Source organism: Calliphora vicina, chromosome 4 (genome assembly GCF_958450345.1).
Source record: "Calliphora vicina chromosome 4, idCalVici1.1, whole genome shotgun sequence".
Taxonomy (NCBI): domain Eukaryota; kingdom Metazoa; phylum Arthropoda; class Insecta; order Diptera; family Calliphoridae; genus Calliphora; species Calliphora vicina.
The window spans coordinates 80,473,291-80,487,703 of record NC_088783.1 but is presented as its reverse complement, the minus strand read 5'-3'; the positions used below and the strand labels follow the sequence as shown (position 1 = coordinate 80,487,703).

The window sequence follows — 14,413 nt, the reverse complement described above, 5'->3', positions numbered from 1 at the left end:
TATAGAAAATGTGTCTCTTTCAAAGAGAAATTTTCTATAGAAAATGTGTCTCTTTCAAAGAGAAATTTTCTATAGAAAATGTGTCTCTTTCAAAGAGAAATTTTCTATAGAAAATGTGTCTCTTACAAAGAGAAATTTTCTATAGAAAATGTGTCTCTTTCAAAGAGAAATTTTCTATAGAAAATGTGTCTCTTTCAAAGAGAGTTTCTATAGGAAATGTGTCTTTCAAACCGTAAGAAGTTTTCTTTTGAAAACTGGTCTTTATCTGTTTCAGTTAGAAAATTATTAAAATTTCCTACCCAACAAGTAACATCATATACCTATCTTACATATTGTAGGGTAGAAACATAAAAAGATTCTGACAAATAATAAAATTGTTGGTATTTAAAATGCAGACCACATTCATATATTTTTATCATGTATATTGTTTTGTAAAACTTTAACACAAAGAAAAAAAACAAATTTTGTAAAAATTTATTTAAAATACAAACATACGTATAAACAATATACGTGTATCTTCTGGATTATTGGAAAAAAAGATAGAATAGCAAAGCTACAAATACCGATAAACAACTGACTTAAATACAGTTTAGCTGGTAGTTTAGACTAAATTTTAACTGTTGCTGACCATTGCTAAGTTACTAATTGTTAAGATACTTTTTTTGTTGGATTTTTTTTTGTGATATTTTACATTTCTAGGTCGGCTAGTAAATTTGTGTATATATATGTAAGTTTTAGTAAATAATGTTGTCGTATACCCTACATGCTGTAGTTGAATATAGCAAAATCTATATAAATATTTCCATTTACTACGTTCAAAACTTTTTGAAAGACTTTAAAATTGTCGGCCTAATTGCAGTTTAATAGTTCCCAACCAGTTCGTTTAAAAACATTCATATAGAATTTTCTATTTTTTTCTCATTTCTTTCTTTTTTTGGGTATTTTAAATGTTATGTCTTAGCTTTTTCTCGTTATTTTCTGTTTTTACTACACACTGATGTTACTGACAGCAGATTTCTAACAGTTTTTAAACCATAAATTGTGGCTTAAAGTATGTTTTCATTTCTAACACACAGTCTACTACAATGCTACAACATCAGTGTGTGCAAATGCATGTTGATTATGAAGAATTTCTGGTTTAATTTAAAAATATGCTCGTCTCCTGTTTCCCATATACACAGCCACACATACTTCACTTAGATAAATATACCCAGGCTCATAAACTTACCGAAATACACTTCAAAAATATTTATATCTTTTATAAGGATTCTCACATATATTAACAACAACACATACTCACACATTACACACACACAAATACAAATACACACCAGTCCAATAAAAAGAACAGGGCACCACAAGGAAAAAGTTGGTCAAACTAAAACTTTCATATTGCTATATGTTGCACAGACAACAAAATTAAAAAGCAAAATCAAAATGAAAAAATGTTTAAATATAATGAAGCAGAAACCATTAGACCTCGGGGGTTACTCTGGACAATAACCAAGTTGTAGAATCTCTACACACAAATATTGAACAATCCATGAATAGAAAGTGGTTTTTGCTATTAACTGACCAATGGGAGACCAAGTTTTCGAAAAGAAGAAGAAACGGCTTAATCATAACAGAGTAATTTTCTATAGAAAACTAGCCAGTTTCAGCTACAATTTTTCTATAGAAAACTAGTATCTTTCAAAGAAAGGTAAATTTATTATGGAGGCTAGTCTCTTTCTAAACTAATATTTTCTACAGTAAACTAGTTTGATTTAAATAGAAGTTTTCTATAGAAAACACTCTTTGAAAGAAAAAATTTCTATAGATATCGATTTTTTTTAAATGTGAAATTTTGAGGGTCCACTCACTGATCCCCATTCCGCCTACGAGGCTGAACAACAGTAAAATAACTTGAAAACACCTCAGCCGAGTAAATAATACAGCACAACATAGAAGTGTGAACTTGATCATACTATTTTATCAACAAATAAAAGTAAAAACTAACATTTTTAAGGTAAAAAGTGATTTTTATGTGCTATTTAGAGTGCATTGGTATGTTCAGAAGAGTTGTTCAGGTGTACCTTGGCTACAACTTTGATAAATATTGTTAATGAAAAATTAGGAAACCCCGGAAGTTATTCTAAAAATAGTGAAAAAAAATTTCTTTAAAAAGGGAAATTTTCTATAGAAAATTTGTCTCTTTCAAAGGGAAATTTTCTATAGAAAGTTTGTCTCTTTCAATGGGAAATTTTCTATAGAAAGTTTGTCTCTTTCAAGGAGAAATTTTCTATAGAAAGTTTGTCTCTTTCCAAGGGAAATTTTCTATAGAAAGTTTGTCTCTTTCAAAGGGAAATTTTCTATGGAAAGTTTGTCTCTTTCAAAAGGAAATTTTCTATAGAAAGTTTGTCTCTTTCAATGGGAAATTTGCTATAGAAAGTTTGTCTCTTTCAAGGAGAAATTTTCTATAGAAAGTTTGTCTCTTTCAAGCAGAAATTTTCTATAGAAAATTTGCCTCTTTCAAGGAGAAATTTTCTATAGAAAATTTGTCTCTTTCAAGGAGAAATTTTCTATAGAAAATTTGTCTCTTTCAAGAGAAGTTTTCTATAGAAAATTTGTCTCTTTCAAGGAGAAATTTTCTATAGAAAATTTGTCTCTTTCAAGGAGAAATTTTCTATAGAAAATTTGTCTCATTCAAAGTGAAATTTTCTATAGAAAATTTGTCTCATTCAAAGGGAAATTTTTTATAGAAAATTTGTCTCATTCAAAGGGAAATTTTCTATAGAAAATTTGTCTCTTTCAAGGAGAAATTTTCTATAGAAAATTTGTCTCTTTCAAGGAGAAATTTTCTATAGAAAATTTGTCTCTTTCAAGGAGAAATTTTCTATAGAATATTTTTCTCTTTCAAGGAGAAATTTTCTATAGAAAATTTGTAAAAACTTTTCTATTGAAAACTAATCTCTTGCACTAAAATTTTTGTAGGAAACTAGTCCCTTTTAAAGATAAATTTCCTATAGAAAACTTGTCTCTTTCAAAGGGTCATTTTCTACAGAATTTAGTCTCACTTAAAGGGAAATTTTCTATAGAAAACTAGTCTCTTTCAAATGGAAAGTTTTTAAAGAATTTTTTATAAGTTTTAAAGTAAATTTTCTATAAAAAACTAAAGAGAAATTTTCTATGGAAATATTGTATTTTTCCAAGAAAAATTTTCTATAGAAATCTAGCCTATTTCAAAGAGAAATTGTCTACATAAGAACTAGTCTCTTTGAAAGAAACATTTTCTATAGAAAATTTCTAGGAGAAATTGTATGTAGAAAATTGGTCTCTTTCAAGGAGAAATTGTCTATGGAAAATTAGTCTCTTTGTAGGAGAATAGAAAACTAGTCTCCCATAGTGATAGATTTTCTAAAGAAAACTAGTCAATTGCAGTGAGAGCTGTTCTACAGAAAACTGGTCTCTTAAACTGAGAAAATTTCTATAGAAGACTAGTCTCTTTCAAAGAAAATTTTTCTATAGAAATCTAGTGGTTTGCAGTGAGAAATTTTCTGTTTAAAACTAGCCTAGCACTTTCCTATGGAAAATTGATTTGTGTGCCAGTGTTTTCTTTTAATTTTAGAACGTAGTTTAATTTTCGCGTGACTCACACTTTAAATAGAATCTTCTTTTTAAATATTGTTTAAATTTACTTTCGAATTAAAAAAATATAAATTTATTTGCATACTTAAACTCAGACAGGTAAAAACCACATTTAATGTCTGTCTCTTTCTGCGTGATAAATTGTTAATTTTAAAATTAAAATTACGAAAAACTCTTATCGTTTGTTTCAAAAATGCATTTTGCTTAGCAGATTTCTCGAAATTCCAAGATAAAAAACTCACACATTTCAGACAAGTTTTTTTTGTATTTGAGATAATTATTTATAAATTAAATATTTGTGCTTGTTAAATACATAATTACTTTTTGTTTTTGTTATAAATTTTAATAAACAGTTTATATGACTTTTTTTAAATAAATAAAAAAACCAACTCATATTGCGCATTCGTTTTAATTTCAAAACCACTTGTATTTTAATTCTGGGAAATAATCAACCGGTAGATAGAAAACGTGAATTGGTTTAGAATTGCAGAAATTGTAGTATGATTTCAATTTGATTTCTGTAAAATACTTTGATGGAATATTTAGGTTTTATTTCATACTTATTTATAAATATAATTTACGAGCAATTATTTTGTTCGAATTACAGTTCTTATTGAATTTTGTTTAGAATTCAATAAACTTTAGTTTAGATGATTAACACAAGAGTAGAGAGATGATTAGAAAACAAAAGACAATACCGGTTTTTAGTGAATAAAGTTCAAAAGTGGGTAATACCAATAAGGTGACCATATCTATAACTCAAAATACAAGTTCTAATAAAATAGATTCAGTATCTGAATGCAATAAAAACTATAATTTTGTAAATAGAGTTACTAAATCAGGTATGTTATGGAGATCAATCCTTTTCAAATCGATCGATTTGGAATGATTTCCAAAATCATTTTAGAATTTAAATTATAATAATATTCAAGGTTTTGCACAATTCTGGAAACAAATTGAATGGCCTCAATTCCAATTTTAAAATGTTCGAAAAATTGTGCTACTTTCAAGACCTCTAAAATTGTTCTAATTTCTCTTCATATCTGATCACCTTAACTAAAAGAGAATTCTTAAGCAATTAACATATAAAAAAACTAAATATTCTTTTTGAAAAAACAAAAAACACGATTTTTTTTTCTTAACTCGTAAACAGCACTCACACTCGAGAACAGCCAAACAAACAACAGCATCAAGAACAACTACTTTCAAACTGAGAGGAGATGATTAAAAGACAAAAAACTTGAATGAACGAAAAGAAGAAAAAAAAATATAAAATTAAAAGCCAAGTCAAATAATAGACCTTCTTCTATACTAGTGGTACAACAACAGCATTTTAGCCAAAGGTTTTTTTTATTTTATTTGATTTGATTTTTTTTTCTCCATCTTAATGGTTTATCTCTTGAACGTAAGAAAGAAAACAAAGTTTGATAGCGGGTTATTTTTCTTACTACCAACTATAATCAGTTTTTTCTCTCATATTTATTTGTTTGCTAAAGTCGTTTTTTTTGTTGTTGTCTTCTATTATAATTTTTTTTTTTTATTTAAAATGTTCGCAAACACAAACATGGAAAAAGTGGTTGAAGTCGTTGAAGAAGTGGAAAAGCAAAAAAAAAAACTTTCACCAAACTATAATATTTTTTTGCACAAACAATATTTATATGGTTGACACTGAATACTCGTTGGGCGGTGTTAGGTAGAATGATTATACATAGTAGTAAGAACATATTATTTGAAAGGTTTTTAGATATTTATTTGAAATTGACACAGTTAACGAAATAGTATACATTCAGCAAGGTATATATGAACCCATCAGCGCAAAAGTGGTGTAACCCACAATTTTATTTGGTTGCTGTTCTGGTGTTACATGCAGTCCTTACATTACCAATATCAATACAAAAGTGGGAGTTGAACTAATCGTTTTTGCACAGAGCATAATATATGTATGTATAACAAAGTAATGTAGCAAAAGTGGTGTAAGTTGAATATACCACTAAATAAATATGTTTGGGTTACATCACTTTTGCAATAATAGCCTCATATAGGAGATATACAATAATTTGTATACCCACCGTCATCAAAAGTGGTTTCTTATTCCGTGTGTGAGAAATATTCACCTAAAACCAAACAGAGAATATATTTTCTTGATTCCCATACATACCCGTCCGTCCATCTGTTTGTCTGTGTAAAACACTCTCATTTCTAAAATACACAACCAAAATTATTGAAATTTAATAAGAACTATCTAATCAGTTTGGTATGAAAAATCTGAAAAACTTTCAAAAAATTATTCACAATTCTGTTGCTAATTTGTCTTAACATATTTCTATAATAAAATAGTAAAGCTCGTTGAAAATGGTAAGATTCGGTCAATGATTTCTTCTAACTCCCATACAAATTTCTTCCCGGAAAATTTTTCTTTGTTAGACAAATTCCTATGGAATAGCAGTATCAATACAAAATTCAGAATAAATAAGTTTCGTATAAAAATAATTCACAATATCACCTTTTAAGTCTATTGGTTCATATCGGAATATCTACTATCGGTCCATATAAAGTCGTCTTCTGAAAAATATAGTTATAAAATACATAAAAGTTACCATAACGAATTTTATGGATTTCGGTTCATAATTGGTCATAACACTCATTTAAAGACCAATTCCGAAAGACCCCTTTCACAACAGGCCATTAGTTGTGCGAGTCTTCTTCGCAATTTTTGTGTTTGCTGATGTCAGAGGTAAGGTGGGGTTAAGGAGAATAAGTTTTTTAAAATTTAAGAACAGACTTGCTTGTACACATCAAGTTGGTTTGTTTTTCATTAATGTTAACGAAAATGAAAAACCGACTTGCTCAACTAAATTGCTTAATGTGAAAGGGGTCAAAGGAAATTATTCAACATATGTAAATAAAACGTCTCACAGTGGTGAAAAAAGAGCAAATAATTCTGTAACTTCTAAACCCTCTGAAGTTACAGAGGACGAAGTGTTACCGCATGGGCACACCAGGGGTGCGACCAGGGATCTCCAAAGTAAGACACCTTGGGAATGTTAAAATTTTAAAACGATCCTCCTTCTTCATCTGGGTTCCGATTTTGCAAAGAAATTAAATTTTTATTTATGAATATTGCTCAAGAAATTTTTACAATTTTTCTATTGAAAATGTAAAAATAAAAACAAATTTTGAAATTTGTACTCAAAAATCCCGCAATTCCCAATAAAGTGTTGAAAAATCCCAAAAATGGGATTTTTTTAGTTTTTGGCTATAATACCAGAGGCGGGGTTATCGGAACCCTTTACACAATAAATAAAAATATATTGAGCAATCTAAAATGTGTTACCATATATTGATATCTACTATGCAATTTGAGAATTTTTGCCCTAAATTTGAACTTTACTTAAAAATAGGAGTTTTTTTGATGGACCTGATCCCACGGTATCAAAAATTGTCAAATTTTTTTCATTCTTTTCATTTCGCTTTTCAAAAAGTATAAATTCATTATACATATGGGGGATTTCACGTCAAGTGAACCAACTTTTAAAATCGATGTCTTCCGATCGGAATGAAATTTACACCAAGGTTAGACCGATTGAATAGTAATTCAGACACAATGTTTCAACAAGATCGGTCCAGAAGTCTCTGAGTTAGAGGGGGTCAAAATTTGACATTTTGACCAAACATGTGATAATAAGTTACATGGATGAGAAAAAATCCATGTAACTTATTACCTATTGTTCTTAGCAAAATGTGTTCCAAATAATTTAGATAGCTATTTCTTCAATCTTTCGAAAAAAACATTTTTTTAAAAAAAAATAAAAAAAAATTTAATATTTTTTTTCCGAAATCAAAAACTTTTTTAACTTTTTTTTTTTTCAAATTTTTGATTTTTTTTGGCAAAATCGAACTTTTTTTCAAAAGGGGCACTTTTTTTAAATTTTGTTGCTCAAAAGAAAGCTTAGGTCTATTCCTTTAAGAGTTTTTGGTCTCGTAGTGGGATGCGAGTGGGATAGTATCAAAATAAATGTTCTAACACAAAAATTGTATGTCTTGACTTATTTTGATAGATATTCCACTCGCATCCCACAGCGACACCAAAAAGCTCTTAGAGGAATAGGCCTAAGCTTTCTTTTGAGCAAAAAAAAAAATTAAAAAAAAGGGCCCCTTTTGAAAAAAAGTTCGATTTTGCCAAAAAAAATCAAAAATTGTATATCTTGAGTTACAAAACATTTATTTTGCTATATATCCCAATCGCATCCCACTAAGCGACCAAATAAAAAGACTAGACCCAAGCTTTCTTTTGAGCAAAAAAAAAATTAAAACAGGGCCCCTTTTGAAAAAAGTTCGATTTTGAAAAAAAAATCGCATGTTTTGAGTTACAAAACATTTATTTTGAAAGATATCCCACTCGCATCCTACTTAGCGACCAAATGGGTCTGAAAGGAAAATATCAAAGCTTTCTTTTGAGCAAAAAAAAATTAAAACAAGTAAGAAAGTATGGTCGGTCAAGCCCGACCATATAATACCCTACACCAAGTAAATGAGTAAAAATATTTTTCTTTTAAAATATCAATAATTTATATTTTTGAGTGATTTTCAAAAGTGGGCCTTATATGGGAGCTATGACCAATTATGGACCGATCACCATAAAATTAGGTCGTGTTATTTATGTCTATATTAAAGTTAACCATGTTGAATTTTGTGTGTTTACCAAAATTTTTAAGCGATTTATGCACGTTAAAGTGATTTTCGGAAGCGGGTCTATGTGGGAGCTATGACTAATTATGGACCGATCGTAACAAAATTTGGTGACATGAATTTTGTATATATAAAACTTATTTGGAGCGAAATTTGTGTAGATACATAGATAAATTAAACTTTTATGACCGATAAAGTCCAATTTCGAGGGGACATTTGTATGGGGGCTAGGTGAAATAATGGACCGATTTCAGCCAGTTTCAATAGGCTTGGTCCTTGGGCCGAAATATCGAAATAACTTCAAAATTGCGACTTGTACTCTGCGCACAAGGTTTACATGGACAGCCAGCCAGCCAGCCAGCCAGCCAGCCAACCAGACGGACGGACGGACGTACGGACATCGTTTAATCGACTCAGAAAGTGATTCTAAGTCGATCGGTATACTTTAAGGTGGGTGTTAGACTAATATTTTTGGGCGTTACAAACATCTGCACAAACGCATAATACCCTCCCCACTATGGTGGTGTAGGGTATAAAAAGGGTCCATTTTGCAAAAAAAGTCAAAAATTCCATGTTTTGAGTTACAAAACAATTTTTTGATAGATATCAATAGATATAAAAATTTTGAATATCTCCTAAGTTATAAGAGCTAAAATAGTGCTCAACGATTTGATTCTATATATGGATTTTTTTTGAAATCGGAACACAAACGAAGAAATTGTTTTTGTTAAAAAAACTCGCCGATTTAGATTTTTTTAAATATATCCTATCTAAGGTAAAATTGCACGCTTAAAACGATGGCGATATCATTTCAAAAAATTTTAATTTGATATAGATACTTATTTGCTTCCGTTTGTCTGTTGTTGGCACGATAGTTCCTAGAGGGTACGAAGACAGGTATTAAAAATTAGTAAAATCGATTCATCCAAACAAATTTTTTTTAACAAAATCTACAAATAAAATTGCTGAAGAGTGCTTTTTCTGTATTCTTTGAAATTATGAAAATTTAATAAAGATTTTCTTTCAAAGGAAAAACCTAATAAAATCCCACTAATTAATCCCTGCTATGTCCGTCCGTACATCTATCAGCCTGATGAAGGTTCGATAGGGCCTAGAGGCAAGGACCTAGGGGGATAAAATTTACCGAAAATATTTTCGTTTGATCAGAAATTGAAAAAAATTGGTCCAACTAAAAATAAATATAGAACAAAAATTAATACCAAAAGGTAGTTTACCCCACTTTTGTGTTTATATTGCAGTATAAACACAAAAGTGACAGTATGTTACACCAGAAAAGCAACCAAAAAATGTTGGGTTACACCACTTTTTCGCTGATGGCCTCATTTCTATGCTTGAATCTAGCAAAGTGAATTCTATCATTAAAGAAATTAGTGCCAGCTTATGTTGGTGGTGGGTATTAAAGATTCGAAATTTGAGAAAGTATACTGCACGAATGCTTCACTTTCTAAGCTAATGAAATCGAAATTGAGCTTCAATTATTCTATGTTAACATCTTCAAACAAAATTCGTTTTATATATTTCCTACTTTTTATCAGACGAACAAAAGTCTTTGATATAGAGGAATCCAATTTTAATATACTCCGAGTGACTAACTTTCGTTAGTTTTGTTTTTCTTTCGAGATGGAATACCAGGTCATTAGCTTTCGTTGAAGAAATTGTTAATATGAAAAAGACATTACTATCTGGGAGGATTTGGTGGATTATTCTGTAATTGAAATCTTGGGAAACAATTTTTGAATTACAATTTCTGAGGCACATACATTTGAACATTTCGAAATTACTAATAAATATATTGTTTTAAACACTTAGGAATGTTCTTCTTTTACCACACTCTCCTTTAAAAACCCCGTTTATGCAGGATCAAGTGTAATTTTTCTACAATACTTGTGTGCATGCACCAGAGTTTATATGGTTGGTAACCTCATTTTAAATTATTTTTCTTTTTTTTTAATTTTTATATAAATTTTCTTATAAAATATTTTTCTTCTTATTTTCTTTGATAAATAAGTTTTGGAATTATATTTTTTTTGTTTTTTTAGCTCGTGAAGTTTTTTGCAAATGTTGTGGTAGTAGTAGTTTTTGTTGTTGCCGTGGTAAAAGATGGAGAGTAAAAAGACATTAAAACTTGTTTACAAATCATTTCCTTCCTTAAAGTTTTCAGTTGTTGTTTGGTTTTGTTGGCTGGTTTGTTTGTTTTTGTATTTGAAAAGACATTATCCTTTTGATCCTTTAGTTAAGAAGGAAAAGTGATGTAAGAAACAACAGTGGCAGACATTTGTTAGTTCAAACTAAACTTTATGTTTTATTTGGCTTCTTCTCGTGGATTCTTTCATTTCATTTTTAAACTTGAATAAAAATTAAGGAATTTTTATCTCATTCACATGGACCAAAATAACAACACACACACACAGCCACACATACTCAGACACGTTTTATTTTTTACTTATAAATTAGGATTTCCATTTTATTTAATTCCTTTAGAAAAGCACTGTTTTAAAGAATTTCTAAACATATTTTGTTTTTTTTTCATTTCATAATTTCGTTAAAATTTTCTTACTTTTTTCGGAGGTTTTAACTAGAGGTTTTTGAACAATTTATATTCCTTTTTTGCTGGTAGTATGTACAAATAAAGTTGTGGCAAATATTTTGATTACAATTTATTCACAGTTTTAATATAAATTCTGTGGGCGCTTTCTTTTTTTTCTAATTCGTTTTGTTCACTTTAAGTTGTAGAAATAAATTGAAAACCAAAATGCAAAAAGCACAAACAATTAATGCGTCCGTATTGTCGTCTCCACTTGACCACAGACAGCTACTGGCCACTTTCTTTAAAACTTCCTTTTTTGTTGTTAAATTCAATTTATTTTTTGTTTGTTTTCAATACTTTTTTATGTGCAAATATTTTTTTTTTATAATTTACTTGACAATATTTGTTGTTTATTTTTTCGATTCCAATACAGGTTTGTGACACTATTTTGTGTTTCGTTTGTTTTTAAATTTTCTGCTGAATAAACGTTTCACTCAGTATTTCCCCGTCTTTGATTTGTTAAACCAAGAAAATTCGAAAACTTTTCTTGACAAATTTTTTTTTTGTAGAGAGTTTCCGTTTTTAAAGACCGTCCACGTTAACGCTCGGAGAGCGACTGAAGCTGTTGTTGGCTGTTTGTATTATTGACCTGTGTTTGTTTTTTTGTTGTATTGTTATTCATGTTGTTGTTGTTGTTGCCTTTTGTCAGTAACTTTCGCTAGTGTGTGTGTGTATCTGTGTGTCAACATGTTTCCATGTTGGCTTAGTCGGTTTGAGAGGGTGCATGTGTGTGTTGTGTTGCTTTGTATCTTTTTCCTTTGCACACTCTTATTTTGTGTTCGATGTTTGAGATGCATTTTGTATCCAGGTTTGATGGCTCATTAAATTTGTGTTGCTTTATTTCCATTCGCAACATGTTCGATGTTGTTTATTTCTTTCTGAGTCATTGGCTCAGTTTACTAGTTGCTTTCTGTTTTTGTTTAGGCCGCTACTTGTTGAAGGTAATTGACTGTTGTGGAAAAAAATAAGCCACGTTGATTTGTTTTGGTCGTATTGTGTACAAAGTGTTGGTAAACGTTTCAATTTCATTAGCCGGCTTTTGAAGCGTTTTTATGAGTTCTTTAATTTGTATTGCCTATTTTTAGTGTTATTTTCTTGGAATTTCAAAATTTGGAAAACTATTGCCCAAAATTATTTCTTTTGTTGATTTTTTGTAGACGTTTAAATCTTTAGTTTTCCCACTTTATGAAATTTCTAGCATTTAACCCAATAAGCAATCAAAAAGTGGAATTTTAAGTACTGGAAATTTAATTTAAATTCCAGCCCTTTTTTCATTTGAACATTAATTTTTTTTCTTCTTTTTTTCAAATCAATAATAAAAATAAAAAAAAATAATATTCAATTTAAAATTAAATTTTTGAACTTAGTCGTATCTAAATTCAAGAAAAAAATTCGTTTACATTGATTATTTTATATTATTAAGAAAATATTAAACTGTCCATTTGTTTGTTTTACTCTTTTAAATTTAATTTTTATACCCACCATCAAATAAGATGGTGGGTACTTGTCATTCCGTTTGTAGCATAATGAAATATTGGTAGTAAAAAATATACATATTCTGGGTCCTCATAGTTCCACAAGTACTCTCTTTTGATATCGAAACTGTTTGGTATTGAAAATGCGCTCCCACCAAATACATATCGAGCCCTAACCGCAAAATAACGTAAGCGATATTTTTTTCAAAATTGACTTTTTAAAGAAAATCGATAGAAAACTTTCGTGCGCATCAACACCCGAAATAATGAAAATTAAGTGTTTATATATACAGAGATATCGCATTTTCAATTATATCGTAAGCGACACTCACCTTTTTGCTTTACCACAAAAATAACGTAAGCGACATAAAAGCAAAAAGGGGCAGTAAATGAAAGTAAGAGTAGCCGAAGAACTAGAGATAAAATCAAAAGAAATTGAAATACAAAAAGATAGATGTACTAAATGTGATAAAGGAAAAAATTTAGACAGTAGTCACATCCAAACAAAAGAATTTAAGTTTAAGATTTTTTTTGAAGGAACAAAAACAAAGGAGGGAAAATGTTTTGTTTTTATATGCTAGTTTCGACCTTCAAAAAGTTTTGAATATGCCTCATAGTAAAACAAATGAGAAAGTATGGTTGGTCAAACCCGACCATATAATGTCATACACTAAGAAAAAGAGCAGAATCATTTTTCTTTAAAAATTTCAATAATTTATATTTTTGAGTGATTATGACCAATTATGGACCGATCACCATGAAATTAGGTCGTGTGATTTATGTTTACATGAAAGTTATTTATGTTGAATTTTATATGAATACCAACATTTTGAAAAGTTTATGCACGTAAAAGTGATTTTTGGAAGCGGGTCTTAATTGGAGCTATAACTAATTATGGTCCGATCACAATAACATTTGGTGACATGAATTTCGTATATATAAAACTTATTTGTAGCAAAATTTGTGGATATATCCAAATAAATTAAACATTTATGGCCGATAAAGTCCAATTTCGGTAAGACATTTGTATGGGGGCTAGGTTTTCCCCAATACAAATGGGAGGAAACCAAGGCTCCATCCTTGGGCCGAAAAAATTATATGTACAAAATTGCGATCTGTACTCTGCACACAACCTTTACATGGATAGCCAGCCAGACGGACGGACGGGCATCGTTTAATTCTGAGTCGATCGGTATACTTTAAGGTGGGTGCTAGACTAACATTTTTGGGCGTGACAAACATCTGCACAAACGCATAATACCCTACCCACTATGATGGTGTAGAAAATACTAGTATTACAATTTAAGTGTTTATGGATTGTGGTTTTTATGGGGTAAAAAGACGGCAAATGATGTTGTAATGAAATTTATATTGGCATGTACAAATATCTCCTTATTTTAGATGAACGGAAAACTGTGAACGATTTAAGTTTGTATTGCGATAGCTGTGCCTTGCAAAATCATAATAAAGCCATATTAACCATGATAGCATATTTCATTATATCATCCAAATTCATTAAATCTATTAAAATTACTTACTTACTACCAGGTCTTACCATGATGCCTGTTGATTCTATTCACAGCACTCAAAACCGAACTGTATGGGCTCCTAGTGAGTGGCCTACATTTATTCGAAGTGCAAGAACAATCCCTTAAGCTTATTACAACCGTGATTACAATTAAATACAGCTATTTAAACAATGGCGAGGAAAAGACTATTAACATTGATTTCAATACTTCTACGGTCTGTGGACCTCCTCCGCTATACAACACAGAATTAAAAATTTCGTCACATAAATTCAATGATATAAAAGCTCTTTTCAATAAAAATAGTATTCCTCAATGTTTTCATAACGAATATGTTGGCCTAAAACATTCCCAAAATATTAAAAACGCCTTAAACGAAAAATATGAAGAAGATGTGCCATATTTTCGTAAACACCTACTATATTATGTTAAATCTTTACTATGATTTATAACAAATGTTTAATTTACTGCATACTTTAAGAAAATAT

At 29.7% G+C, this 14,413-nt stretch overlaps 1 protein-coding gene across 1 annotated transcript in view; it reads right to left on the bottom strand.

The window, feature by feature from the left end:
- Positions 1–11,514, bottom strand: part of mgl (megalin) — a 388,320-nt gene extending 376,806 nt beyond the window's left edge. Inside the window, exon 1 of the mRNA XM_065510333.1 lies at positions 10,895–11,514. The gene's annotated coding sequence lies outside the window, so the exon portion shown is untranslated. The remainder of the gene's footprint in view (positions 1–10,894) is intronic.
- Between the last annotated feature and the right edge of the window lie 2,899 nt (positions 11,515–14,413).